At 31.3% G+C, this 13,765-nt stretch overlaps 3 non-coding genes across 3 annotated transcripts; all 3 read right to left on the reverse strand.

The window, feature by feature from the left end:
- Positions 1–2,981: 2,981 nt before the first annotated feature.
- Positions 2,982–3,054, reverse strand: TRNAF-GAA (transfer RNA phenylalanine (anticodon GAA)). Its single transcript has one exon. It is a non-coding gene; the product is annotated as a tRNA-Phe (tRNA).
- A 4,779-nt stretch (positions 3,055–7,833) lies between these two features.
- On the reverse strand, positions 7,834–7,906 carry TRNAF-GAA (transfer RNA phenylalanine (anticodon GAA)). The gene has a single exon. It is a non-coding gene; the product is annotated as a tRNA-Phe (tRNA).
- Positions 7,907–13,692: 5,786 nt separating this feature from the next.
- Positions 13,693–13,765, reverse strand: TRNAF-GAA (transfer RNA phenylalanine (anticodon GAA)). Its single transcript has one exon. It is a non-coding gene; the product is annotated as a tRNA-Phe (tRNA).

Raw genomic sequence — 13,765 nt, forward strand, 5'->3', positions numbered from 1 at the left:
AGAAATGATGTTGTTTAAATTTGAAATAATTAAATTCTGATCACTACTCAAGGAAAAACGGAAAAAAGCAATCAAAAATGCCGAAACTCGGGATCAAACCAGTGACCTTTAGATCTTCAGTCTAATGCTCTCCCAACTGAGCTATTTCGGCAAGGTCAGTGCATGGTAAAAGTCACTAAGACCTCAACTGAGCTATGTTTGCATGGTTACACAAGGTTAAGTATCAATATTTTTCTGTCATCATGATTGCATGAAATGAAGAGAAAAGATGTGTTTTATAATGTAAATATATAAATTACAAACCCTTAATCGTACATTTAAGTAAAAGTTTTAACAAATTGTTGTCAGGAAGCAGTTAGTTTACTTCAAATTTTCATAATAGAGTAGCATGATGGACAACATGAAAACAATATTTAAGCTGTATTTATGCACCGTGTTGTTAAATACACATTCTCATAATTTAGAAGTTACTACTGAATACTCAGCTATTTTAAGAAATTATGTTGTTTACATTTGAAATACTTAAAAGCTGATAACTGCTCAAGGAAAGAAGAAAAAAGGTACTGAAACATGCTGAAACCCGGGACCTTTAGATCTTCAGTCTAACGCTCTCCCAACTGAGCTATTTCGGCAAAGTCTGTGTATGGCAAAAGTCACTAAGACCTCAACTGAGCTATGTTTGCATGGTTACACAAGGTTTAGTATCAATATTTTTCTGTCATCATGATTGCATGAAATGAAAAGAAAATTTGTGTATTATACTGTATAACCCTTAATTATACATTTAAGTAAAAGTTTTAACAAATTGTTGTCAGGATGCATTGTTAGATTACTTCAAATTTTCATAATAGAGTAGCATGACGGACAACATGAAAACAATATTTAAGCTGTATTTATGCACTGTGTTGTTAAATAAACATTCTCATCATTTAGAAGTTACTACTGAATACTCAACAATGTTAAGAAACGATGTTGTTTACATTTGAATACTTAAATACTGATAACTACTCAAGTAAATAAGAAAAAAGGTACTCAAACATGTTGAAACCCGGGACCTTTAGATCTTCAGTCTAACGCTCTGCCAACTGAGCTATTTTGGCAAAGTCTGTGTATGGCAAAAGTCACTAAGACCTCAACTGAGCTATGTTTGCATGGTTACACAAGGTTTAGTATTAATATTTTTCTGTCATCATGATTGCATGAAATGAAAAGAAAATATGTGTTTTATACTGTAAATATATCCATTACAAACCCTTAATCATACATTTAAGTAAAAGTTTTAGCAGACTGAGGTCAGGAAGCATTGTTAGATTACTTCAAATTTTCATAATAGTTAGAGTAGCATGACTTACAACATGAAAACAATATTTAAGCTGTATTTATGCACCGTGTTGTTAAATAAACATTCTCATCATTTAGAAGTTACTACTGAATACTCAACTATGTTAAGAAATGATGTTGTTTACAATTGAAATAAATAAATACTGATAAGTACTCAAGGAAAAAAGAAAAAATGTACTCAAACATGCTGAGACCCGGGTCCTTTAGATCTTCAGTCTAATACTCTCCCAACTGAGCTATTTCAGCAAAGTCTGTGTATGGCAAAAGTCACTAAGACCTCAACTGAGCTATGTTTGCATGGTTACACAAGGTTTAGTATTAATATTTTTCTGTCATATTGATTGCATGAAATGAAAAGAAAATATGTGTTTTATACTGTAAATATATCCATTACAAACCCTTAATCATACATTTAAGTAAAAGTTTTAGCAAATTGTTGTCAGGAAGCATTGTTAGATTACTTCAAACTTTCATAATAGTTAGAGTAGCATGACTTACAACATGAAAACAATATTTAAGCTGTATTTATGCACCGTGTTGTTAATTAAACATTCTCATCATTTAGAAGTTACTACTGAATACTCAACTATGTTAAGAAATGATGTTGTTTAAATTTGAAATAATTAAATTCTGATCACTACTCAAGGAAAAAAGAAAAAATGCACTCTAACATGCCGAAACCCGAGATCGAACCAGGGACCTTTAGATCTTCAGTCTAACGCTCTCCCAAATGAGCTATTTCGGCAAGGTCGGTGTATGGCAAAAGTCACTAAGACCTCAACTGAGCTATTTTTGCATGGTTACACAAGGTTAAGTATCAATATTTTTCTGACATCATGGTTCCATGAAATGAAGAGAAAAGATGTGTTTTATACTGTAAATATATAAATTACAAACCCTTAATTGTACATTTAAGTAAAAGTTTTATCAAATTGTGGTCAGGAAGCTTCAAATTTTCATAATAGAGTAGCATGACGGACAACATGAAAACAATATTTAAGCTGTATTTATGCACCGTGCTGTTAAATAAACATTCTCATAATTTAGAAGTTTCTACTGAATACTCAACTATGTTAAGAAACAATGTTGTTTACATTTGAAATACTTAAATACTGATAACTACTCAAGGAAATAAGAAAAAAGGTACTCAAACATGCTGAAACCCGGGACCTTTAGATCTTCAGTCTAACACTCTCCCAACTCCGCTATTTCGGCAAAGTCTGTGTATGGCAAAAGTCACTAAGACCTCAACTGAGCTAGGTTTGCATGCTTACACAAGGTTTAGTATCAATATTTTTCTGTCATCATGATTGCATGAAATGAAAAGAAAATATGTGTTTTATACTGTAAATATATCCATTACAAACAATTAATCATACATTTAAGTAAAAGTTTTAACAAATTGTGGTCAGGAAGCATTGTTAGATTACTTCAAATTTTCATAATGGTTAGAGTAGCATGACTTACAACATGAAAACAATATTTAAGCTGTATTTATGCACCATGTTGTTAAATAAACATTCTCATAATTTAGAAGTTACTACTGAATACTCAAATATGTTAAGAAATTACTTTTTTTAAATTTGAAATAATTAAATTCTAATCACTACTCAAGGAAAAAAGAAAAATGAACTCAGACATGCCGAAACCCGGGATCGAACCAGTGACCTTTAGATCTTCAGTCTAATGCTCTTCCAACTGAGCTATTTCGGCAAGGTCAGTGTATGACAAAAGTCACTAAGACCTCAACTGAGCTATGTTTGCATGGTTACACAAGGTTAAGTATCAATATTTTTCTGTCATCATGATTGCATGAAATGAAGAGAAAAGATGTGTTTTATAATGTAAATATATAAATTACAAACCCTTAATCGTACATTTAAGTAAATGTTTTAACAAATTGTGGTCAGGAAGCAGTTAGTTTACTTCAAATTTTCATAATAGAGTAGCATGACGGACAACATGAAAACAATATTTAAGCTGTATTTATGCACAGTGTTATTAAATAAACATTCTCATCATTTAGAAGATACTACTGAATACTCAACTATGTTAAGAAATGATGTTGTTTACATTTGAAATAGTTAAATACTGATAACTACTCAAGGAAAAAAGAAAAAATGTACTCAAACATGCTGAGACCCGCGTTCTTTAGAGCTTCAGTCCAATGCTCTCCCAACTGAGCTATTTCAGCAAAGTCTGTGTATGGCAAAAGTCACTAAGACCTCAACTGAGCTTTGTTTGCATGCTTACACAAGGTTTAGTATCAATATTTTTCTGTCATCATGATTGCATGAAATGAAAAGAAAATATGTGTTTTATACTGTATAACCCTTAATTATACATTTAAGTAAAAGTTTTAACAAATTGTGGTCAGGAAGCATTGTTAGATTACTTCAAATTTTCATAATGGTTAGAGTAGCATGACTTACAACATGAAAACAATATTTAAGCTGTATTTATGCACCATGTTGTTAAATAAACATTCTCATCATTTAGAAGTTACTACTGAATACTCAACTCTGTTAAGAAATTACGTTTTTTAAATTTGAAATAATTAAATACTGATAACTTCTCAAGGAAAAAAGAAAAAACGTACTCAAACATGCCGAAACCCAGAACCTTTAGATCTTCAGTCTAACACTCTCCCAACTGAGCTATTTCGGCAAGGTCTGTGTATGGCAAAAGTCACTAAGACCTCAACTGAGCTATGTTTGCATGGTTACACAAGGTTAAGTATCAATATTTTTCTGTCATCATGATTGCATGAAATGAAGGGAAAAGATGTGTTTTATACTGTAAATATATAAATTACAAACCCTTAATCGTACATTTAAGTAAAAGTTTTATCAAATTGTGGTCAGGAAGCATTGTTAGATTACTTCAAATTTTCATAATGGTTAGAGTAGCATGACTTACAACATGAAAACAATATTTAAGCTGTATTTATGCACCATGTTGTTAAATAAACATTCTCATCATTTAGAAGTTACTACTGAATACTCAACTCTGTTAAGAAATTACGTTTTTTAAATTTGAAATAATTAAATACTGATAACTTCTCAAGGAAAAAAGAAAAAACGTACTCAAACATGCCGAAACCCAGAACCTTTAGATCTTCAGTCTAACACTCTCCCAACTGAGCTATTTCGGCATGGTCTGTGTATGGCAAAAGTCACTAAGACCTCAACTGAGCTATGTTTGCATGGTTACACAAGGTTAAGTATCAATATTTTTCTGTCATCATGATTGCATGAAATGAAGAGAAAAGATGTGTTTTATACTGTAAATATATAAATTACAAACCCTTAATCGTACATTTAAGTAAAAGTTTTATCAAATTGGGGTCAGGAAGCATTGTTAGATTACTTCAAATTTTCATAATAGAGTAGCATGACGGACAACATGAAAACAATATTTAAGCTGTATTTATGCACCGTGTTGTTAAATAAACATTCTCATCATTTAGAAGTTACTACTGAATACTCAACTATGTTAAGAAATGATGTTGTTTAAATTTGAAATAATTAAATTCTGATCACTACTCAAGGAAAAACGGAAAAAAGCAATCAAAAATGCCGAAACTCGGGATCGAACCAGTGACCTTTAGATCTTCAGTCTAATGCTCTCCCAACTGAGCTATTTCGGCAAGGTCAGTGTATGGCAAAAGTCACTAAGACCTCAACTGAGCTATGTTTGCATGGTTACACAAGGTTAAGTATCAATATTTTTCTGTCATCATGATTGCATGAAATGAAGAGAAAAGATGTGTTTTATAATGTAAATATATAAATTACAAACCCTTAATCGTACATTTAAGTAAATGTTTTAACAAATTGTGGTCAGGAAGCAGTTAGTTTACTTCAAATTTTCATAATAGAGTAGCATGACGGACAACATGAAAACAATATTTAAGCTGTATTTATGCACCGTGTTATTAAATAAACATTCTCATCATTTAGAAGATACTACTGAATACTCAACTATGTTAAGAAATGATGTTGTTTACATTTGAAATAGTTAAATACTGATAACTACTCAAGGAAAAAAGAAAAAATGTACTCAAACATGCTGAGACCCGGGTCCTTTAGAGCTTCAGTCCAATGCTCTCCCAACTGAGCTATTTCAGCAAAGTCTGTGTTTGGCAAAAGTCACTAAGACCTCAACTGAGCTTTGTTTGCATGCTTACACAAGGTTTAGTATCAATATTTTTCTGTCATCATGATTGCATGAAATGAAAAGAAAATATGTGTTTTATACTGTATAACCCTTAATTATACATTTAAGTAAAAGTTTTAACAAATTGTGGTCAGGAAGCATTGTTAGATTACTTCAAATTTTCATAATGGTTAGAGTAGCATGACTTACAACATGAAAACAATATTTAAGCTGTATTTATGCACCATGTTGTTAAATAAACATTCTCATCATTTAGAAGTTACTACTGAATACTCAACTCTGTTAAGAAATTACGTTTTTTAAATTTGAAATAATTAAATACTGATAACTTCTCAAGGAAAAAAGAAAAAACGTACTCAAACATGCCGAAACCCAGAACCTTTAGATCTTCAGTCTAACACTCTCCCAACTGAGCTATTTCGGCAAGGTCTGTGTATGGCAAAAGTCACTAAGACCTCAACTGAGCTATGTTTGCATGGTTACACAAGGTTAAGTATCAATATTTTTCTGTCATCATGATTGCATGAAATGAAGGGAAAAGATGTGTTTTATACTGTAAATATATAAATTACAAACCCTTAATCGTACATTTAAGTAAAAGTTTTATCAAATTGTGGTCAGGAAGCATTGTTAGATTACTTCAAATTTTCATAATGGTTAGAGTAGCATGACTTACAACATGAAAACAATATTTAAGCTGTATTTATGCACCATGTTGTTAAATAAACATTCTCATCATTTAGAAGTTACTACTGAATACTCAACTCTGTTAAGAAATTATGTTTTTTAAATTTGAAATAATTAAATACTGATAACTTCTAAAGGAAAAAAAGAAAAAACGTACTCAAACATGCCGAAACCCAGAACCTTTAGATCTTCAGTCTAACACTCTCCCAACTGAGCTATTTCGGCATGGTCTGTGTATGGCAAAAGTCCATAAGACCTCAACTGAGCTATGTTTGCATGGTTACACAAGGTTAAGTATCAATATTTTTCTGTCATCATGATTGCATGAAATGAAGAGAAAAGATGTGTTTTATACTGTAAATATATAAATTACAAACCCTTAATCGTACATTTAAGTAAAAGTTTTATCAAATTGGGGTCAGGAAGCATTGTTAGATTACTTCAAATTTTCATAATAGAGTAGCATGACGGACAACATGAAAACAATATTTAAGCTGTATTTATGCACCGTGTTGTTAAATAAACATTCTCATCATTTAGAAGTTACTACTGAATACTCAACTATGTTAAGAAATGATGTTGTTTAAATTTGAAATAATTAAATTCTGATCATTACTCAAGGAAAAACGGAAAAAAGCAATCAAAAATGCCGAAACTCGGGATCGAACCAGGGACCTTTAGAACTTCAGTCTAACGCTGTCCCAAATGAGCTATTTCGGCAAGGTCGGTGTATGGCAAAAGTCACTAAGACCTCAACTGAGCTATGTTTGCATGGATACACAAGGTTAAGTATCAATATTTTTCTGTCATCATCATTGCATGAAATGAAGAGAAAAGATGTGTTTTATACTGTAAATATATAAATTACAAACCATTTATCGTACATTTAAGTAAAAGTTTTAACAAATTGTGGTCAGGAAGCAGTTTGTTTACTTCAAATTTTCATAATAGAGTAGCATGACGGACAACATGAAAACAATATTTAAGCTGTATTTATGCACCGTGCTGTTAAATAAACATTCTCATAATTTAGAAGTTTCTACTGAATACTCAACTATGTTAAGAAACAATGTTGTTTACATTTGAAATACTTAAATACTGATAACTACTCAAGGAAATAAGAAAAAAGGTACTCAAACATGCTGAAACCCGGGACCTTTAGATCTTCAGTCTAACACTCTCCCAACTCCGCTATTTCGGCAAAGTCTGTGTATGGCAAAAGTCACTAAGACCTCAACTGAGCTATGTTTGCATGCTTACACAAGGTTTAGTATCAATATTTTTCTGTCATCATGATTGCATGAATTGAAAAGAAAATATGTGTTTTATACTGTAAATATATCCATTACAAACAATTAATCATACATTTAAGTAAAAGTTTTAACAAATTGTGGTCAGGAAGCATTGTTAGATTACTTCAAATTTTCATAATGGTTAGAGTAGCATGACTTACAACATGAAAACAATATTTATGCTGTATTTATGCACCATGTTGTTAAATAAACATTCTCATAATTTAGAAGTTACTACTGAATACTCAAATATGTTAAGAAATTACTTTTTTTAAATTTGAAATAATTAAATTCTAATCACTACTCAAGGAAAAAAGAAAAATGTACTCAGACATGCCGAAACCCGGGATCGAACCAGTGACCTTTAGATCTTCAGTCTAATGCTCTCCCAACTGAGCTATTTCGGCAAGGTCAGTGTATGACAAAAGTCACTAAGACCTCAACTGAGCTATGTTTGCATGGTTACACAAGGTTAAGTATCAATATTTTTCTGTCATCATGATTGCATGAAATGAAGAGAAAAGATGTGTTTTATAATGTAAATATATAAATTACAAACCCTTAATCGTACATTTAAGTAAAAGTTTTAACAAATTGTGGTCAGGAAGCAGTTAGTTTACTTCAAATTTTCATAATAGAGTAGCATGACGGACAACATGAAAACAATATTTAAGCTGTATTTATGCACCGTGTTATTAAATAAACATTCTCATCATTTAGAAGATACTACTGAATACTCAACTATGTTAAGAAATGATGTTGTTTACATTTGAAATAGTTAAATACTGATAACTACTCAAGGAAAAAAGAAAAAATGTACTCAAACATGCTGAGACCCGGGTCCTTTAGAGCTTCAGTCCAATGCTCTCCCAACTGAGCTATTTCAGCAAAGTCTGTGTATGGCAAAAGTCACTAAGACCTCAACTGAGCTTTGTTTGCATGCTTACACAAGGTTTAGTATCAATATTTTTCTGTCATCATGATTGCATGAAATGAAGGGAAAAGATGTGTTTTATACTGTAAATATATAAATTACAAACCCTTAATCGTACATTTAAGTAAAAGTTTTAACAAATTGTGGTCAGGAAGCATTGTTAGATTACTTCAAATTTTCATAATGGTTAGAGTAGCATGACTTACAACATGAAAACAATATTTAAGCTGTATTTATGCACCATGTTGTTAAATAAACATTCTCATCATTTAGAAGTTACTACTGAATACTCAACTCTGTTAAGAAATTACGTTTTTTAAATTTGAAATAATTAAATACTGATAACTTCTCAAGGAAAAAAGAAAAAACGTACTCAAACATGCCGAAACCCAGAACCTTTAGATCTTCAGTCTAACACTCTCCCAACTGAGCTATTTCGGCAAGGTCTGTGTATGGCAAAAGTCACTAAGACCTCAACTGAGCTATGTTTGCATGGTTACACAAGGTTAAGTATCAATATTTTTCTGTCATCATGATTGCATGAAATGAAGGGAAAAGATGTGTTTTATACTGTAAATATATAAATTACAAACCCTTAATCGTACATTTAAGTAAAAGTTTTATCAAATTGTGGTCAGGAAGCATTGTTAGATTACTTCAAATTTTCATAATGGTTAGAGTAGCATGACTTACAACATGAAAACAATATTTAAGCTGTATTTATGCACCATGTTGTTAAATAAACATTCTCATCATTTAGAAGTTACTACTGAATACTCAACTCTGTTAAGAAATTACGTTTTTTAAATTTGAAATAATTAAATACTGATAACTTCTCAAGGAAAAAAGAAAAAACGTACTCAAACATGCCGAAACCCAGAACCTTTAGATCTTCAGTCTAACACTCTCCCAACTGAGCTATTTCGGCAAGGTCTGTGTATGGCAAAAGTCACTAAGACCTCAACTGAGCTATGTTTGCATGGTTACACAAGGTTAAGTATCAATATTTTTCTGTCATCATGATTGCATGAAATGAAGGGAAAAGATGTGTTTTATACTGTAAATATATAAATTACAAACCCTTAATCGTACATTTAAGTAAAAGTTTTATCAAATTGTGGTCAGGAAGCATTGTTAGATTACTTCAAATTTTCATAATGGTTAGAGTAGCATGACTTACAACATGAAAACAATATTTAAGCTGTATTTATGCACCATGTTGTTAAATAAACATTCTCATCATTTAGAAGTTACTACTGAATACTCAACTCTGTTAAGAAATTATGTTTTTTAAATTTGAAATAATTAAATACTGATAACTTCTCAAGGAAAAAAAGAAAAAACGTACTCAAACATGCCGAAACCCAGAACCTTTAGATCTTCAGTCTAACACTCTCCCAACTGAGCTATTTCGGCATGGTCTGTGTATGGCAAAAGTCCATAAGACCTCAACTGAGCTATGTTTGCATGGTTACACAAGGTTAAGTATCAATATTTTTCTGTCATCATGATTGCATGAAATGAAGAGAAAAGATGTGTTTTATACTGTAAATATATAAATTACAAACCCTTAATTGTACATTTAAGTAAAAGTTTTATCAAATTGGGGTCAGGAAGCATTGTTAGATTACTTCAAATTTTCATAATAGAGTAGCATGACGGACAACATGAAAACAATATTTAAGCTGTATTTATGCACCGTGTTGTCAAATAAACATTCTCATCATTTAGAAGTTACTACTGAATACTCAACTATGTTAAGAAATGATGTTGTTTAAATTTGAAATAATTAAATTCTGATCATTACTCAAGGAAAAACGGAAAAAAGCAATCAAAAATGCCGAAACTCGGGATCGAACCAGGGACCTTTAGAACTTCAGTCTAACGCTCTCCCAAATGAGCTATTTCGGCAAGGTTGGTGTATGGCAAAAGTCACTAAGACCTCAACTGAGCTATGTTTGCATGGATACACAAGGTTAAGTATCAATATTTTTCTGTCATCATCATTGCATGAAATGAAGAGAAAAGATGTATTTTATACTGTAAATATATAAATTACAAACCATTTATCGTACATTTAAGTAAAAGTTTTAACAAATTGTGGTCAGGAAGCAGTTTGTTTACTTCAAATTTTCATAATAGAGTAGCATGACGGACAACATGAAAACAATATTTAAGCTGTATTTATGCACCGTGCTGTTAAATAAACATTCTCATAATTTAGAAGTTTCTACTGAATACTCAACTATGTTAAGAAACAATGTTGTTTACATTTGAAATACTTAAATACTGATAACTACTCAAGGAAATAAGAAAAAAGGTACTCAAACATGCTGAAACCCGGGACCTTTAGATCTTCAGTCTAACACTCTCCCAACTCCGCTATTTCGGCAAAGTCTGTGTATGGCAAAAGTCACTAAGACCTCAACTGAGTTATGTTTGCATGCTTACACAAGGTTTAGTATCAATATTTTTCTGTCATCATGATTGCATGAATTGAAAAGAAAATATGTGTTTTATACTGTAAATATATCCATTACAAACAATTAATCATACATTTAAGTAAAAGTTTTAACAAATTGTGGTCAGGAAGCATTGTTAGATTACTTCAAATTTTCATAATGGTTAGAGTAGCATGACTTACAACATGAAAACAATATTTAAGCTGTATTTATGCACCATGTTGTTAAATAAACATTCTCATAATTTAGAAGTTACTACTGAATACTCAAATATGTTAAGAAATAATTTTTTTTAAATTTGAAATAATTAAATTCTAATCACTACTCAAGGAAAAAAGAAAAATGTACTCAGACATGCCGAAACCCGGGATCGAACCAGTGACCTTTAGATATTCAGTCTAATGCTCTCCCAACTGAGCTATTTCGGCAAGGTCAGTGTATGACAAAAGTCACTAAGACCTCAACTGAGCTATGTTTGCATGGTTACACAAGGTTAAGTATCAATATTTTTCTGTCATCATGATTGCATGAAATGAAGAGAAAAGATGTGTTTTATAATGTAAATATATAAATTACAAACCCTTAATCGTACATTTAAGTAAAAGTTTTAACAAATTGTGGTCAGGAAGCAGTTAGTTTACTTCAAATTTTCATAATAGAGTAGCATGACGGACAACATGAAAACAATATTTAAGCTGTATTTATGCACCGTGTTATTAAATAAACATTCTCATCATTTAGAAGATACTACTGAATACTCAACTATGTTAAGAAATGATGTTGTTTACATTTGAAATAGTTAAATACTGATAACTACTCAAGGAAAAAAGAAAAAATGTACTCAAACATGCTGAGACCCGGGTCCTTTAGAGCTTCAGTCCAATGCTCTCCCAACTGAGCTATTTCAGCAAAGTCTGTGTATGGCAAAAGTCACTAAGACCTCAACTGAGCTTTGTTTGCATGCTTACACAAGGTTTAGTATCAATATTTTTCTGTCATCATGATTGCATGAAATGAAGGGAAAAGATGTGTTTTATACTGTAAATATATAAATTACAAACCCTTAATCGTACATTTAAGTAAAAGTTTTAACAAATTGTGGTCAGGAAGCATTGTTAGATTACTTCAAATTTTCATAATGGTTAGAGTAGCATGACTTACAACATGAAAACAATATTTAAGCTGTATTTATGCACCATGTTGTTAAATAAACATTCTCATCATTTAGAAGTTACTACTGAATACTCAACTCTGTTAAGAAATTACGTTTTTTAAATTTGAAATAATTAAATACTGATAACTTCTCAAGGAAAAAAGAAAAAACGTACTCAAACATGCCGAAACCCAGAACCTTTAGATCTTCAGTCTAACACTCTCCCAACTGAGCTATTTCGGCAAGGTCTGTGTATGGCAAAAGTCACTAAGACCTCAACTGAGCTATGTTTGCATGGTTACACAAGGTTAAGTATCAATATTTTTCTGTCATCATGATTGCATGAAATGAAGGGAAAAGATGTGTTTTATACTGTAAATATATAAATTACAAACCCTTAATCGTACATTTAAGTAAAAGTTTTATCAAATTGTGGTCAGGAAGCATTGTTAGATTACTTCAAATTTTCATAATGGTTAGAGTAGCATGACTTACAACATGAAAACAATATTTAAGCTGTATTTATGCACCATGTTGTTAAATAAACATTCTCATCATTTAGAAGTTACTACTGAATACTCAACTCTGTTAAGAAATTATGTTTTTTAAATTTGAAATAATTAAATACTGATAACTTCTCAAGGAAAAAAGAAAAAACGTACTCAAACATGCCGAAACCCAGAACCTTTAGATCTTCAGTCTAACACTCTCCCAACTGAGCTATTTCGTCATGGTCTGTGTATGGCAAAAGTCACTAAGACCTCAACTGAGCTATGTTTGCATGGTTACACAAGGTTAAGTATCAATATTTTTCTGTCATCATGATTGCATGAAATGAAGAGAAAAGATGTGTTTTATACTGTAAATATATAAATTACAAACCCTTAATCGTACATTTAAGTAAAAGTTTTATCAAATTGGGGTCAGGAAGCATTGTTAGATTACTTCAAATTTTCATAATAGAGTAGCATGACGGACAACATGAAAACAATATTTAAGCTGTATTTATGCACCGTGTTGTTAAATAAACATTCTCATCATTTAGAAGTTACTACTGAATACTCAACTATGTTAAGAAATGATGTTGTTTAAATTTGAAATAATTAAATTCTGATCACTACTCAAGGAAAAACGGAAAAAAGCAATCAAAAATGCAGAAACTCGGGATCGAACCAGTGACCTTTAGATCTTCAGTCTAATGCTCTCCCAACTGAGCTATTTCGGCAAGGTCAGTGTATGGCAAAAGTCACTAAGACCTCAACTGTGCTATGTTTGCATGGTTACACAAGGTTAAGTATCAATATTTTTCTGTCATCATGATTGCATGAAATGAAGAGAAAAGATGTGTTTTATAATGTAAATATATAAATTACAAACCCTTAATCGTACATTTAAGTAAAAGTTTTAACAAATTGTTGTCAGGAAGCAGTTAGTTTACTTCAAATTTTCATAATAGAGTAGCATGATGGACAACATGAAAACAATATTTAAGCTGTATTTATGCACCGTGTTGTTAAATAAACATTCTCATCATTTAGAAGTTACTACTGAATACTCAAATATGTTAAGAAATTACTTTTTTTAAATTTGAAATAATTAAATTCTAATCACTACTCAAGGAAAAAAGAAAAATGAACTCAGACATGCCGAAACCCGGGATCGAACCAGTGACCTTTAGATCTTCAGTCTAATGCTCTCCCAACTGAGCTATTTCGGC

This window comes from Taudactylus pleione, unplaced genomic scaffold, assembly GCF_031769625.1.
Source record: "Taudactylus pleione unplaced genomic scaffold, aTauple2 ptg001029l, whole genome shotgun sequence".
In the NCBI taxonomy this organism is placed as follows: domain Eukaryota; kingdom Metazoa; phylum Chordata; class Amphibia; order Anura; family Myobatrachidae; genus Taudactylus; species Taudactylus pleione.